At 43.4% G+C, this 15,931-nt stretch overlaps 1 long non-coding RNA gene across 1 annotated transcript; it reads left to right on the top strand.

The window, feature by feature from the left end:
• Nucleotides 1-5,074: 5,074 nt before the first annotated feature.
• Nucleotides 5,075-15,426, top strand: LOC138681822 (uncharacterized). Its single transcript, XR_011322025.1, has 2 exons — nucleotides 5,075-5,169; nucleotides 5,645-15,426. It is a non-coding gene; the product is annotated as an uncharacterized lncRNA (long non-coding RNA).
• Nucleotides 15,427-15,931: the final 505 nt, after the last annotated feature.

The raw sequence follows: 15,931 nt of genomic DNA, 5'->3' as shown, positions 1-15,931 counted from the left end.
TCACTGAGCATGTGCTCTCAATATTCTCTAGTATGTACCTTTAAAAGCAAAGTGAGAGAACTTTATACCAATCAAAGTGAAGGTATATATGACTAGAGTCACTCAAGCTCCACCTAAAAAATAAGAAAATATAAAAGGGCTTAAGAGAGGAGGAATGTCAGGAAAGACACCATCATAGACAAGTCGGGAGGACATCGCTGACTTCTGGGATCAGGCTGAACCTCTCTTCCCCCCCAACAGGGACACCTATTGGGCAAGATTCAAATCCTCAGTCATACCAAGTGCTTCCCTGGGAAACACAGAAATCTCTGTAAGAGTTTTTCCATAATTTAGCATGCTTGTAGTTGACTGTATTATTATTTGCACATGCTTTGCAGACAGTGTATTTATCACTGGCAATCCAAAAGAACCTGTACTATTGCTTTATTAAACTGTGCTGCTCATTAATCTAGTTGTGATAGTTTGTTAACACAACCAAGCTCCCTAACTCTGGTAATTCTAGTGCATTGAACACAGCTAAGCCAAGAGCACAGTATGCTATTAGCGCATCCGTCATCATGATAGTTCAACATATTGAACGCAACCAGACTTATAGCATTGGATTAGACATCACTCAGAAATTAAATCTAGCTGCCCCCAGCCCCTCTGACATCTGAGGATAAGCTGGAACGCAAGGGAGTTTATTTTCTGCCAAACTTCTTTACTCTTCAACGCAACAGTGGTCAAAGCCCTGACACTGAAGTCTTATAGGATCAGCCCCGCATGCCCCCTACTCAATTCCAAGCCTCCTCGTGCAAACAGACATTGCTAATGATGGTAACAGATGAGATTGGGGCCAAAAGCTGTTATTTCCCCATAGCTCCTTGGTACCCCACGTGAAAGTGGGATGACAGGCATACTGGTGGGATGCAAAAATCAATTCTAAAAAGAGCAGATATTGCACCCCCAACTTGTTTTGCACAAAACCGACCCCAAACCTGCTGTCCTAACTACTCTCAAGATGATTTTGAAAGAACATGCACCAGCAACTCTGTTCTCAACCTGTCTTTTTGCACATGCTTAATGCAAGAAGTGGGAGACACAGTCCTCATACCAAATTCCATTTGATGCTTTTAGTCTGGTTTCCAAGGTATGTGTATGTGTCCATCCTTCTTCTCCTCATTCCTTTTGAACCCACCAACCACTTTCAAGCCAATTTAACTAAGTGCAAAGAGAATAAATTACCAGAAGCTTCACGACGGTTTTGTTAGCAGTCATTGTGACAAGAGGGTGCCACATCAGTTCAAACTTTTTTTTTTTGACATTACAGGATTCACATGGGAATGGTGGAGAAATATGAATGCCCTAATTGTGAGAAAAGCTTCAGCTGTCACTTGTACATTACTAGGTAACAGAAAATCCAGAAGCAAACAGAAAACAGGAATCTAGGTTTCAGCAGTTCCAGTGCTATGTGACCATGCACTTCCATATTCACCAGGCTGAGACACTCCCTCCAGTCCCAATGTTGCCAGGTCTTTTCATCCTTTTTTCATCTTTACTATTTTGACCATCTTCTGATTTTGTATAATTTGTAAAGGGACATGTACTGGCATTTTCACAGTTACACAGAAAGAATAGAACTGCGACCAACCACAAATTTTATCACCCTTATCTCTTGCTTCTCACTTAGAACCTGCCAAGGTGCTGCCCTAAGATGCTGTTCAGGTGCTGTTTAATTGTAACAAATGTGTTCAGGAGGTAACCTGAGCTTCACATGGCTAAGGTTACAGCTTGTAATCACGTGCTGCTGCAGTCAAGCAATGCTTAGCAAGTCAAATGCTCAGAGTAACTTCACTGTCATTCCTGATCTTTTACACTCAGTGCAACCGAAGCTCAAGTACAGTATGAGGAAATCTGCAGCAGCCAGTGGCAACATACCACCTGTTTACTGCATCTACCAATTTGGGTCAGAACTCAGGCCTTCTACATCACCCCTTTTTCAAAGAACATCACTTGACAGATTTATCATAACAAGTGGTTTATACATCTGAATTATATTCTTCTGTACTCATACCAAGTGCGTTTGCCCACCGTGTTTTTCAGCATTTTCTATGCTGTGATGCAGTCTTAGATGAGGAAAAGTATTTACTCTCCAATTCCTGTCTGTCCTAAAGAAACAGAGAGTAAGGTGAGAACTATTTGCACTGTTTTGCAAGACCAAAGACTCTTCCCAGGTTATTACATTTCAAGACAGTTTCAATGTCACTAGATCTGCTTTTAAAATAATTAGTGCTATTGAAAATGGCCTGCTAATCTATAGCTATGTGCATTCCATTAAAACAGATGGGCTGGTATTTCTCATTAAAATACAAGACTTACGTTAGGCAAAAAGTGATAAAACAATTCACTTTCCAAAGAAAAATTTGTCACGTCAACAGCTGTCTGGTGCCTGATTGGACATGAGATGGAATTGTTCTCTTCTCTAAGCCAAAACCAATGTCACTTCCCAATCATGGGTAAAATGAACAATAGCCACCAATGAATCAGCGTGCATCTGGCAAAGTGCAGGCTCAAAAGAACATGGTCACTCAGTAAGTATTTCCTGCTTTGAAAAGAAATGTGTCATCTATAGTATGCTTCAATTTTGAAAAAAGCTTCTGTATCCCTCCTCATTTATCGGATAGCTGGGACTGACTTCCCGATTACAGCATTCTACTCCTCCAGCCAATCCAGCCCTCCAGCAGTCCTCACTATAGACAGCACACCCTGTAACTTACTAAAAATGTGTACCTGAATTTCCATTGACCTCCTAAAACCTTTCTGAATGGGACTCCTGAAAAATAACATTTAATAACTATTAATTCTAGCAAATTCTGTCTGTGTGCTAGCATGAATTATTACAGTGCCTAAGTAAAATATAACGGTAAGATGGTATTTCACTGCTGAATGTGTTACTTGGACAGTCATCTTTCCGGGTAGTCATACCCCATCTTGTGACCTACAGCGGGAGTGCAGGAGCTACCAGAGCACTTCTCTTGGTTGTACCGAGCAGACACCTGACAACAGTTTCTCACCCTAAGGCAGGCTGTAGCTTCTGTATTCATCACAAAATGAGTCAAACTTCACCTGAAAGTAAAGATTAAAAAGTAAGTTAGCAGCCAGCTAAATGTATTTGACAAAGTTTTACTTACACAAGGAGGAAAACTGCATTTGGGTTCCCCTTTTAGCTGTTGAGACATCATGATTTAGTTTGTTAGTCTGCCTTACCCAGACAGGCGTCGGGTCACTGTTTAATCTGTTCGTTGCTCTCATCGCCGAGAACAAGGCTCCATGTTCCCTTTTTGCATTTGTGATACAAATCAGTGCCTGTGAAGTAAGACACAACACCACACAGAAGAACTTCATCAAACTCCATAAACCTTGATGAAATTGTTAAGAACTCACAACACTTCCATTATTTCTAAAACTTCTCCAAAGACAACGACAGAAAAGCTTACTCACAGAGAAAGACTGACAAGAATGCTCTGTACATTCCCACATTTTTTTTAAGGTATCTCTATCCCAATGATCTTGTGAAAATTAAGGGACACAGAAAACAGATCTGTGTTTGAAGTTTGTTTCTGAACACAGCATTTCCCTCCCTGAGCTTGTATTAGTCCCAATGACTCGGATATTGCAGACACACTGACAAGCTGAAGGACCACCTCTCCTCCTCAGAAAGACTTTGATGGGCTTTCGAGGCCCTGTGCACTCCCAACACATTAAAAAAAAAATAATAATCCCAAACAATCAGGAATAGAACCAGAAAAGGTATTCCGATTAGGTAACAACACACTGACATGAGACTTCCAAGTCAGATTGCTTCTGAAGTAGAACAGGATAACACCCAAAGGCAGGGAGGAAAGTACAGACAAACTTTGCCAAAAATACACAATTCACGATAGAGCGTTGACAGCGAGCTAGAGGTTTATCTCACCCAACTGCAAAGTAACTTGAAAACAGGAATCAGTTACAGGGCTGGGGGGAGAGAGGGGAGCGGCTGGTAGAAAAGCAACTCCTCTTCTTCTTCTTCCCAGCAAGGAACAGGACAAACTCCTTACTTCAAGAGCTCACTGGGCTTGCAGGGAAGGATGAAGGAAGAGAAAGTGCTTCCGTGGTTGCTCCCCACGTAAACCTGATTCTCATCTACCAGAGAATGCTATCAGCAAAGCGATTAAAACTCCAGTTGTGTTGCTCATTCAGCCCTCTACTTCGAGAAACTACAAAAAGACTCCTGCAATTCCGAGAGGCTAACAAGAGCTCCATAGAGAAACCGCGTGTACATAAAGCCTACTGATCTGCAACCGTTACTCCTTACCCCCTTCAGGAGAGCTTGCTGAAGACAGTGCCACTGACCACACTGGTTACCCTATTCTGGCTGCCGCTGGCATCTGTGACTTGCCCGGTGTCCTACTACTTGGCACCCCACAACAGTCTGGATGGCTGCTGTTAGGAAGGAGGTTTGCGTGATCCCTAGCCTCAGATCTTCTGACCGACTTCCAGTCTAAGCAGCTTGTGAGAAACAACACGGCAGCGGCCAGGAGGGCAACGGCCACGGGCCAGAGGGGGTCCAAAGCCCCTAAGGCAGGTAACGGTGCTAACGAGAACCAGGGCTAGTGGCCGTCCCGGAAAGCCGAGCCACCGCTGGCCCCAAGACTACAAACCGACGCCCGAGCGAGCGCGGGCTGGAGGACACGCACGCCGGCCTGGCAAGGCACGGCCAGCCGCGCCGGGCCGGCCCTTCCTGAGGAGGAAAGGCCACACCGCGGGCCTTCGGACACCTGCTACACCGGTGCGGAGAGGCTGCGCCTCGCTCAGCCCCGACGACCACAGCGCTGCCACCGGGGGCGCCATTTCAAGCCTGCCGCCCCCCCAGACGTCTGAAATAAATGGCGGAGGGGGCGGAGACCTTCGTCCCATCAGCCAATCAGAAGAGAGAGCCCCAGGTGCAGGCGGTGCCGCACGGCCCCAAAGCCAATGGGCGTGAGCGGCGGTGGATGACAGACGGGTGGTCCCCTCCGCCCGGGGGCCAATGGGGCGGGCGGCGGCGGGGCGCGTCGCGCCGTCCCGTGGTGCCGCGGGGCGAGCGGCGGCAGGAGCGGCGGCGACTGCATCCGGGTCCCGGCGCGGCTCCGGGTCACCCTGCGGCAGGTAACGGGGCGGCGGCGGCGGCGGGCGCGGTCCCCGCGGGGCGCAGCCGTGGCTCGCGGGGCGAGCGGCGAGCTCGGGGTAGCCCGCGGGAAACGGCTGGTGGGGCCCGCGGTGCAGGGGTCGGGGCGGGAGCGGGGCGGCGCGGCGGGTGGGGCGGACGGGCCCTCTCCTCTCCGTTCTTCTTCTCTTCTGTCTTCTCCTCCCCTCGGGCCAGCGCGGGGGCCTCGGCCCGGCCCCTCCGCTCGGCGCCGCCGCCCCGCGGGGTGGGGGCTGTCCCCGGCGGGGGGAGCGGCCCGGGCCGCGGGCGGAGGCGGTGGCTGCGGCCGCTCGGCCCCGGTGAGAGGCGGGGGGGCGGCCGCCGCTGCCGGGCGGGGCCTCCCCGGCGCTGCCGGGGTCTGCGTTTATTGTGGTTATTCTTCTCATTGAGGCCTTCCCCCCCCCCAACCCCCCCCGTCCTCCCCCCTCTCTCCTCCAGACTAACTTGAAGGCCCGGAAGTGCCGCCCCCGGGCGCTCCTGAGTGGTGGGTTGGCCCCGCCGCCCGCCGGGGATAGGCTGCGGATTCCGTCAGCGCCTGGGTACGTCACTTCCGCTATCAAGTGTGTGGGCAGGGGAGACCTTGGCCGCGGGGGGAGCCGCGTCCGTGTCCCCCCCCCCGGTAGCGGGGCCGCGGGGGGAGCCTGGGGGGGGCCGTGCCCGGGGGTCGCCCGCCGTGCCCTTCCCCGGGGCTGCCCGCGCCTCGGGCCCTGCCCTGCGGCGGGGAGCGGTGGCCGGAGGAACTTGTGGCGGGGCAGGCAGGTAGGGGCGGCGGGCAGGGCCGCAGGCAGCTGCGGGCAGGCGGGGAGGGCCTTAGGGGCGGGATGGGCAGGCAGAACGCGGTACGGCGTAAGAAGAGTGAAGTTCAGAACCGAGGAGGCGGACGCTGAAGAAAATACCTCGTGAAATGCACCTGCTTTGGCAACTAAGCACGCTGTCAGCAGGCTGGGGGGTAAGGGGTGGGATCGCACGAAGCTGAACTTCGGCGCTCGCCGGTATACGCTGTACTGATCAAAACTAAATGCTTGGGTTATGTTTCAGTATTGTCGTTAGCAGAGTGTGGAATCCATCCCTGACAAGCGATAACATGCTTATGGAGACTTTCTTCTGGCCCAGCGCAGTCAGTTTTGGAGAAGGACGTTACTCTATCACATCCTAGTTTTATGACGTATTTTTTGCAGGAGTGGAAACTCAACCTGGTGTTCAAGGTTATGATAATCCTCGTTGATAGATTTGCTGTTTCTACTTTGCCTGTGCTCCTCTTTAATTGTGCTACTTTGCACAGGCAGTTTTCTGACTGTAATGCAAGCTTTCATGGGCACGGAAGAATTGGTTCTGTTCAACACGTACGTAGAAACCATACCAAATGATGCTTAGGCATAACAATGGGTCAGATTTAATCTGTGACAGAATTTTCAAGGAAACGAATCTGTGCCTTCCAAAGCAGTAACATCTCTCTAACTTAACTAAACAGCGTTTAAGGGTCTGGGCATCCTCTTCCTAATTCTTCAGGCGGGTGAGCATCCCCAGCTGCCGGGGCGTTCACCAAAACAGTTATTGACTGGTGTCGCTCCTGTTGTCCAATTTGACGCGTTCTGTTCACAGCAATGGTCCGGTGTCAAATGGCCTGAACTTACCCCAGGAGCTGTTCACGGTGGTGGTTGAAACCTGCTGCAGTCTTTCCAGTGTAGTCAACATGCGATGGCAGATTTAATAGGGGTTTGTTGTTTTTTTTTATCCCTGTAATAGCCAGCTTTGTGAAGAGGGACTTACTAAATAGCTGTCTTGTGGTATTTTTAATGTAAAAGTGTTGACTGTGGTTTTTGTCACTGAGCTTTTCACCAAGGTGTACTCTGTATATCTCAAATGCTTAACCTCAATTCACGTAGGTCATGCTGGGAAGTAGTTATTTTGCATGAGACGACTGGGGCCTTGGCAAAAGGAAGCTTAGGCAAAACATCAAATCGCTTTGTTTTTCTACAACTACTAACAAGCTGTATCCTTCTTTCACTTCCCTTTTGATAAATGCCTTCTGTGTTTTCCTCTGTGGTTAGTAGCGGAAAACATCGGTCCATTTGCAAAATGATAAAAAGCTCCCAGGACTTATAAAGGGCAATAGATGTTTAATTATGTTGCCAATTAATAACATCACACGGCATTCTGGAAAACGTTCTCATGCAGTAACTGCATTATTTGCAGAGTTTGTGTGATTATCATATTAACATACAAACTTCATGCAGAGGAAGTTAGCTTGCTTACTAGTAAGTGAATAAATATATACATTTGTATATTTATATGCAGGCATGCGTTCGTGTTCGAAGCAGGAACAAATAACCAAAATGACAGTTTCCTTTGAGAAGTGTGCTGAGGCCTTTGTAGCACTTGAAGCTGTAGCTAAACTGAAATGTGTTCATATATGTATTTCTTCTGCCAGTGTACTGACAGATGGGTGTTCAAAAAGGATTTGTGAAAATCTGATAACATCTTAGTGTAGTTGTTTTCTTTACTGCGAGGTATTTTCTAACTTCACTGAGGTTTTTGCCATCATTGTACACTAATGTATACACAGTAATGTAATCCATGCACCACTTACACACAGATGGTTGAATGCTAATGTTGTAAAATCAAGTACGTGTACAGCAAGGTGCTAGGATTTGTATTACTTTGGTTCTTTGTTCATATTGGAAATTATTCATTATGATCACATACTTGTACTTTTCCAGAAGAGTTGTGCTTCATTCAGTGCATGAGTGGGCCGTAGTGACTTCTAATTTCTTTCATGCTGTGGTTTCTGGATATTTATATTCCATCTGTAACTCCATGGTTATCAAATAGACTAATTGAGAATGTGGCAAAGCAGTAATACTTCATGTTATAATTACGTAAAACCAGAATGCTTTGTGTTAAAGCGATTAAGTGTAAATGGGATATAGATTTTGTAAGAAGAATTTGGCATTTCTGATTGATCCGCTAGATGAATACATTACTGGTCAAAATCAGTGTTATTAATCTTACAATTTTGTGTGAAAAATCCCAAGAAATACCGTAGCAAATACATGTCCCTGTCTAGGTGCGTGGACTTTGGTTCTGCTTGTGCTTAGAGTTAAAGCACATCTATAAGTTTGTACAGCGTTGTGCGCTGAAACTGCTTGTGCTCCTTTTCTCCTCTTTGTAAAATTTGCCAGTTCAAACAAGTATTCTTGGTCCAGTGTATTGCTGCTAAATGGACTGGCATGTCCAAACAGAGGTATGAAGCTTGTAAGTTTTTGGGCATGAGCAGGGGACACTCTTAAAAAGGTGCCTGCACTTCAGCTGGCAAGTGTTACATTCCAATCAAAGAATTTTTTGCTCTCTTGGTCAGTGCCTGTTTTTCAGTGCAGGTGAATTTGCTTGGCCACAGTAAAAAAAAAAAAAACCAAACCAAACCTCTAATCTGTTTAGTCTTAATCTTCACACAGGTTTTTAACTTACAACTTTGACTTTCCTGTTCTGCTTAATTTTATCTGCTGAACTTCTAAAGCTGAATTTGAGCACTAGAGTAAAAGAGTCTTTTCAGATAACAAGCTGCTTACAAATTTACAATTGCCAAATGGTCTTGTCACAGAAGGATGTACCTACAGCATCGTGTACCTCAAGTTAATGTATCTGTGTATCTCCATGCTGTGTAGAGTAGGTGTCAGTAAAGCACAGTTTGTGTAGGAACTATTCCTTCTACAAAGTCACTGTCAGCTTTAGGTGGTTTCCTCTGTGCTGCGAAGAGGACAAAATAGCTGGGAGAATAAAGCATTGGTCTTTTAGGATCACGCGGAGAGGAAAGGATTGCACTGAGGGGAAACGGGACTTCTGTTATTTCTGCAAATACACACTTTGTTCCTTCAGCAGAGTAATGGATAAAACTTGTAACTACCATTTGAGCTATTTTTTCCTCCTTCGCAGGTTGGAGGAGAGCACTTATGTTCCACTATGTGCTACTAACCCAGAACATGTAGATTCTTGAGACTTTTTTTCCCTGTGCAGTTTGGGATCATTTTGGAGGCTTAAAACTTAGAGGTAGCTCAAGAAAACCACAAAAAGCATACTTCAGAGCGCTGGGGCCCATTTAGAGTCTACTACTGTCACTTCTGTTGGACCTGAATGAGGAACAAGGCTCTAGCCGGATAAGCACTTTATTAATACAAAGGAAGGTGCAATCCCAAACTGTGACTATAGAAGAGGAAAAAATTCTAATTTGTACTAGATTTTCCGTGTCGGCAACTGTGTAATTTTACTGAGCCTCTTTTGGAAAGAGGTGATGCGGTATGCACGTAGCATGTGATGACAGACAGTGCAGGGGTGGTCGAGTGAAGTGAGGGGAAGCAATATGAAGGATAATTAAGTTTGCATCAATCACGCTGCTCCCTTTCTGCCCCGTGCAATCCCCACCAGTCAGACAAGAACCGCACGCAACGAACAAACTGGAGCTTGTGAGTCTGCATGTAGTCATTTGGGATGCTGGATGTGCAGGTGCTGCAGGCGTGGCTGGAGAAGGTGGCAGGAATTCGCTCGCCGCAAGAGTCCGTGGGAGTCGGGAAGTGTGGCTCCGATGCGGGGGGTGCTGCTGAAATGGGGGGCTAAAACTGTGAGGAGTTGGTGTCAGTGCTGGTGGTGTAAACCCTGGCGCTCCATCGTGTGGTGAAAGCTGTGCGCAGGCTGGAGCCTCAGCAGAGTCGTGTTTGGCAGCGAAGGCGTTCATCTTTGCTGGTGCCTTGTGAAAGTTGCACAAGTACGGTGTCATTTTCTTCTCTTTTCACTGCTTTGGGGGTTTTGAAATACAAACACATGGTGACTGGCAAAATAGCACTTTGAACGCAGCTTTTTAACAAGGAAAGCAAATTAACCATGTATTTCTTAAAAGCTTAAAGTCTCATCATAGTCTAAGTGTTTACTGCTGAAGGAGAGAGTATGCAGGTAGATGACCCTGATACTCTTGTGCATGAATGATACCATCAGCATGGTGATTTCAGTAGCAGGGATGTGTGCAATAGCGGATTCACTTGAAGATGAGAACATCCCAAAACAGTAGAGGCTGCACCAGGAGCATAGCTGGTCAAGCATGCTGTATATCAAGCTTCTCTGCTGCTGTGCGTGCCAGAAAACCTAAATGCGTGGTATCAGAGGAGCAGCATACAGCAGGCCTCCAAGGAGACCTGGCAGATCTCATTCCATAAAAGGATGTTGCAACTTAGGCGATAGAGTTTTTGAAAAGTGTTAGCAATAACCCAAAAGTTAGAAACACTCAAAGCTGCAGGATTACTATAAAGGACAATACTAATTAGCTAGACTTGGCATGAATACACAGTAAAACCTAAAAGAGCGGAAGGTAACCTCAACTTCTTCCAAAAGAAGATATTGACTAGAATTTTAATTCTTTTAATGCTATACCCTTCTAAACTGAATAAAAAATGATTCCTGAGTGATGTAACACCAGTGAATTTGCTTTTTCTGCAATAGTTAGAAGGTAGGTACCTGATGATCTTTCGTAAGGTGTATTTGTTACAGAAGGAGTTTTTCCTAGTGTCCTGTATGCACTTTATGGTCTTAAGCCAGACTACTGTATATAACCACAGCATGACAACTGGAAGTAAGTAATAATATTTTTCCAAGGACATTTTTTACCTTAAGTAACAGCCCATCCAGATGTGTATTAGATGGAAGGCTCTTGTTTCAGGAAGGTGAAAGGAGAGGGATTCTTATGGATTGAGGAGCTGCAAGGACTGAACAGGAGAATTCTGTGGTGGCAGTAGAAAATGATGTAGAAAATTTCCAAGAACAGAACTTGATGGGGAAGTCCTACTGACAATGGAAATCAAACTAAACGCTGTTTGATACGTCTCAAGTTGGTTATGTTTATAACTAACTTGCTTAAAGGTGGTGAAATGCAAGAGATGCCTTTCTAGGTTTACTACAATGCTTGTGTCCTTCAGGCTTAATTTTAAAAAAGGAAATGCAGAAGTGTTGCTTTACCTATTTTATACATTTTACATTTTTGACATAAGCTTATTGTGTGGTACTCAGTTTTTCAAAGGGCTTAAAAAATGTTCAGTACATCACAGAATCCTCAGCTTCATCTTAAAGTTCCTTCTGAAACTGAACATCTGGGACTTCATTAACTTCATGGAATCAATCAGTAAGTAACAAACTGAAGATACCAAGTTGGCTCTCTCCGCAGCTAGACTCTCATGGAGAAATGGGGTTTTTACAGGAATTCTGCTCAGCTGTTGAAGGTTTGGATGCAGGAACAGGGAACTGAAAGGACTGTCAGCTTCCCTACTGGATATCTGCCTGAGAGCAGGACCTCTGCCTGAGCTAATTCAGAAGGATGTGATGTGTGCCAGTGCTTCATAATGGTTTGACTTTGTCCCACTGCTACTGTTCTAATTTATTTCTGCTTTGGGCATTAGGACCAACTGCTTGTGTCCATCTGTGCATGCTAAAGGATATGTTCTGGTAGGCGTTTAAGTTAGCAAAAGCAAATAATGAGATTTATACCAATTACAAGCAAGATTTTAAGCGTGATTCACCAAAATTTGTCATCAATATTTGTATAAAGGATTCTGGCATAAAGTGTTGAGGGGGTTGGAAAGTACTTTTATTTTTTTCTCTGTTTAAGGAATAACGTCATCCCTTTGTATATTAATGCATTGGATCACGCGTTGTGTTTTTTGGCAAGGATATTAACATGCATTAGGGCGCTCTTGTTCTATCAAGGCTTTGTTTGAAGAGTGGTCTGAAAACCTCAGTTTCGACTTGGGATGAAGTACTAGTAAAACACGTATTTAATGTTTTAAAAACTGCATTTCTGTAAACATTTTAAATCGGCTTATAAATTACATTGACAAAGCAATCAGTTTTCCTCTCCAGCTCTGTTCTCAAGATGTCCTTGCTAAGAAGGGGATTGTAAGTCACACATCTGTCTGGCAAGTATTTTGATTTCACTGTTCTAAGACTTCAAGATCATGTTGAGCTGTGTTAATGTAGAAATTGGATTTAGAGTTATGTCAGGAGCAGTTAGAGAAACCCACTTGTTTCTGATCTGAAAACAATGTATATTTTAAGTGGCTTGTTGGTAAGGCAGTCTAACAATTAAATGTCTGGGTATAGGCCGTAATCTTAAGGAGTTTTGTTTATAATAAAAGAATCCCTGCATGCAGGACTTTATGTAATTTAAGACTAACAGAAGAAGCACAAAATACTACTTTTTACGGTATGTGATTTTCTTTTGAGATATTAACCGTTAGGAGAGCTGAAAAAGGTCACTATATGTAATATTATTTATTTCTCCAGAATTATAAGTATTTTAAGTATATAAATATACAGGAATCATAACTGGTCCATGTAAGTTGGCTGCATAGCTGTGGTCTTAGATTTTATTTTTAAGTTCTAAAGAGCAAGAAATTTATGTCTGCATACGATGTTTCTGACAGACTTTTCTTCTAATTTCAGATGAGAGGTTACATCTGTGGAACACGAATAGTACTTTAACAGAAGTTTAATGACTGTAGTTGCTGTGACTTCTACAACTTGCTAACTGTCTAATGATGAAATATATTAAGACCCAAGCAATTGGTAAAATTTTGAACTTAAGGAATCTTATCTTTAAAATAACTTCATTGAATGACAGGGGGGAGCAAGGGGAATTCTTTTTCTATGATCAGTATTTTACACTGTAAATGTTGTCTGCAACTAGCCTAACTTGTCTTTACTAAAGCGACACTCTTTCTACATCAACTCTGAAGATGCCTGCACTGTGGGATGAGGTAGTAGGTTGTATAGTTTTAGGGTCATACCCACAACTGGGAGATAACTATACAATCTACTGTCTTTCCTAAAGCAGCAGAATATCAACAATGGAAACGTAAATTTTAATCTCAATGTCAGATTCTACTGAACTTCTGTAGTTGTAGTGCTTATTATAGGAGAAAATATTTCTCTAACACCTATGGGTAATTATGTTTAGATTTTTCTAATTCTTGGAAAAGCTAGGTTATCATTCTACATTAATTTTCTCCTCTAAGGAGTAAAAAATTAAGAGTAGACTGATTCCTATATGTGTATGGTGGGGTAATCAAATACAAATTACTGATATTCCAGTTGTGTTGTTTAGGATTGCTAACTGAAGTATCAAATATCCTTTAGAATGAAACTATGGTTAGCTGCTTAAGCTCTTTGCTGAAGTATATGCTTCTCTGTCAGAGTGAGGTAGTAGATTGTATAGTTGTAGGGTAGTTATTTTACCCTGTTCAGGAGATAACTATACAATCTATTGCCTTCCCTGAGGAGTAAAACAAACTGCGGTCCTTTGCAGTCATTCATATCCACATTAAGTAAAAATATATGTGTCAGATAAATTTAGGGTTGTAAGGTATCAGATTTCTCAGTGATAGAATTTGCAGGATTAACAGTCGGTGTGAATGGTGCAACCCCTAAATGATATATTTGACTAAAATGACTTTTCTTCCAAGGTGAGTGGCACAGTGCTGGCTGGATGTCGAAAATGCGTATGTTCCTAGATATAGAGTGGAATACTCCATAGAGTGGAAATTATTCTAAACCAATTTGGTTTTGAATGTAAAACTACAGGTAGCTCAAACTTGTACATTGTGACTTAAACAGTTTCGAGACCCTAATTTCTATAATACATTAAAATTCCATGATTCCAACTGCTTAGTAAAAGTTGGAAGGAAAACTTACAATTATACTTTATTAATAAGTCTGCTTATTTTTCTCCAGCTCTTCTAGCATGTGAGACTTCAACAATGTAATATAAAATTAAAGCGTTGAATGGCCAAAATTGAGCCCTCACCTTTTTTGGTGTGTGCCAAGTTAGGAAGTTTGAGCATCTAAGATCCAGAACTGTAATTTTTCTCTGAGGTGGTTACTGGTTTTATAAAAAGACATTTTAAGCTTACTGCGTTCTTTTTCCTCCTGACATCCTAGGTGTACCCAGTCTAACTGCTTCTGCACTAGCGTGACCAGCTAGCATCTTGCTGTACTAACAAAGAAAAGCATGAAAATGCTTTTTGGGACTGAAGGTTTAGCATAGTAGGTCAGAGTGAAAATGGAGCCATTCATGAATATTTAAGCCCGGAGCGTTAAAACTGGCTAACCACTTACCAAGCAGTGATAACAGTGTAAACTTGAAGTATGTGCCCAGGCTTAAAAGGCAGAAGACCATAAGCAGCTGGTAAGCTAAACTGACTTCACAGAGCAGCTGCTAAGTAAGAAGAACTGCAAAAAGGAAGCATTGGGCTCCTAGGAAGAGGTAGTAGGTTGCATAGTTTTAGGGCAGGGATTTTGCTCGCAAGAAGGTAACTATACAACCTGCTGCCTTTCTTAGGGCTTTATTATAACACCAGGACCATTTTGGCTCCATCCTAACCTCTGCAGCTTTGGTACTTGAAGAGAAATGAGAAGGTATTTCTAAGTGTATTGAGGCTTAATGAAACCAGTGTATCTGCACCAGACTTGGGCTTAGTACTGCTAGTTGGATTTCAGTATGGTGAAATGCTGCATTTGAGGGTGCACTTGCCATTTTGGTGACATTAGGTTGTGATAAGTAAGAGGCTATGTTTGGGAAGCAACTCCAGAGTAAGATTGAATTCCCTGCAATTAGGATGGAGGTGGTATGCGCTTCTTAATGTTCAGTTGAGGTACTAATACTGTGTACTTAAAACACGTAGCTAGAATACATCTTCCTTTGGCTTTGTGCATTTCAAGTGGAAAAACTAAAAGTTGTCCTTCCCCAGAAGGATCAGCTTGCAACTCACCTGAAAGCTGGTGGTTTCTCAAAAGGTATAGGCACTCCTAATAAAACAAGCTCTCAATCATGGATTATTTGCAGTCTTGCAGGAGGGAAGTTTTCAGCTGGTTAAAATGGATGATTGCATGGTTTGTCTCATGGAATTGTATGTTAAAAAGTAGTCCATAATTTTTTATGTAATTACACTGCACTACAGCAATACTTCTGGTAGGTCAGCTGGACAGCCTATACTATGGGATACAGGGACTTTTATTTTAACTGATCATCTTGTAACATTAACATGTTACGCCTACACTAGCCACTGTTTAAACTTTTGACAGTAAGACAGAATCCTAAATGTGTTAAGTATGCTTATATTGAACATCCTGTATGAATTTCATTTTACATGTTTGATTTAGTTAATAAAATACAGCATTTTGTGCAACTCTTACAGTGAATGGACTTTACTTTCTCAAAAATAAGGAAGTGAATTTTACAGAAAACAGTGCTCACATTATTGAAATAAAGTCGAGATTGTTACAGAAATTATAGTGTTAACTAGAATTAGTGTTAACCAATTATTCTAGTGTTACCTAAAAATTATTCTAGCGTTAACTATGACTTTTATTAAAGAGCTTTGGTACGAGACTTCACTGGGCGGAGCAGGGGAATCCTTATTTATACCATTGCTAATGAATGTGCACAAACTCCGCTTACTCTAGAGCTGGTTTCTGAGCATAAGTTTAAATTGCTGCACAAAAATCTAGACTTTAAGAAGGTGGGCTCTACTAGTCTTAACTGTGCCTTGGTTTTTGCATAAATGCAGCTGATAAGGTATCAACAGATAAGGTTTAGGCAGAGAAACATACCAATAAATCTGATTTTAGCAGTACAAAATACCTTAAAAGCTGTAATATACTTAACATTTTACAAGTAAAGTATAAGGAGTA

Source organism: Haliaeetus albicilla, chromosome 24 (genome assembly GCF_947461875.1).
Source record: "Haliaeetus albicilla chromosome 24, bHalAlb1.1, whole genome shotgun sequence".
Taxonomy (NCBI): Eukaryota; Metazoa; Chordata; class Aves; order Accipitriformes; family Accipitridae; genus Haliaeetus; species Haliaeetus albicilla.
The sequence above is the reverse complement of the archived record's forward strand: the minus strand, read 5'-3'. Positions and strand labels throughout refer to the sequence as shown.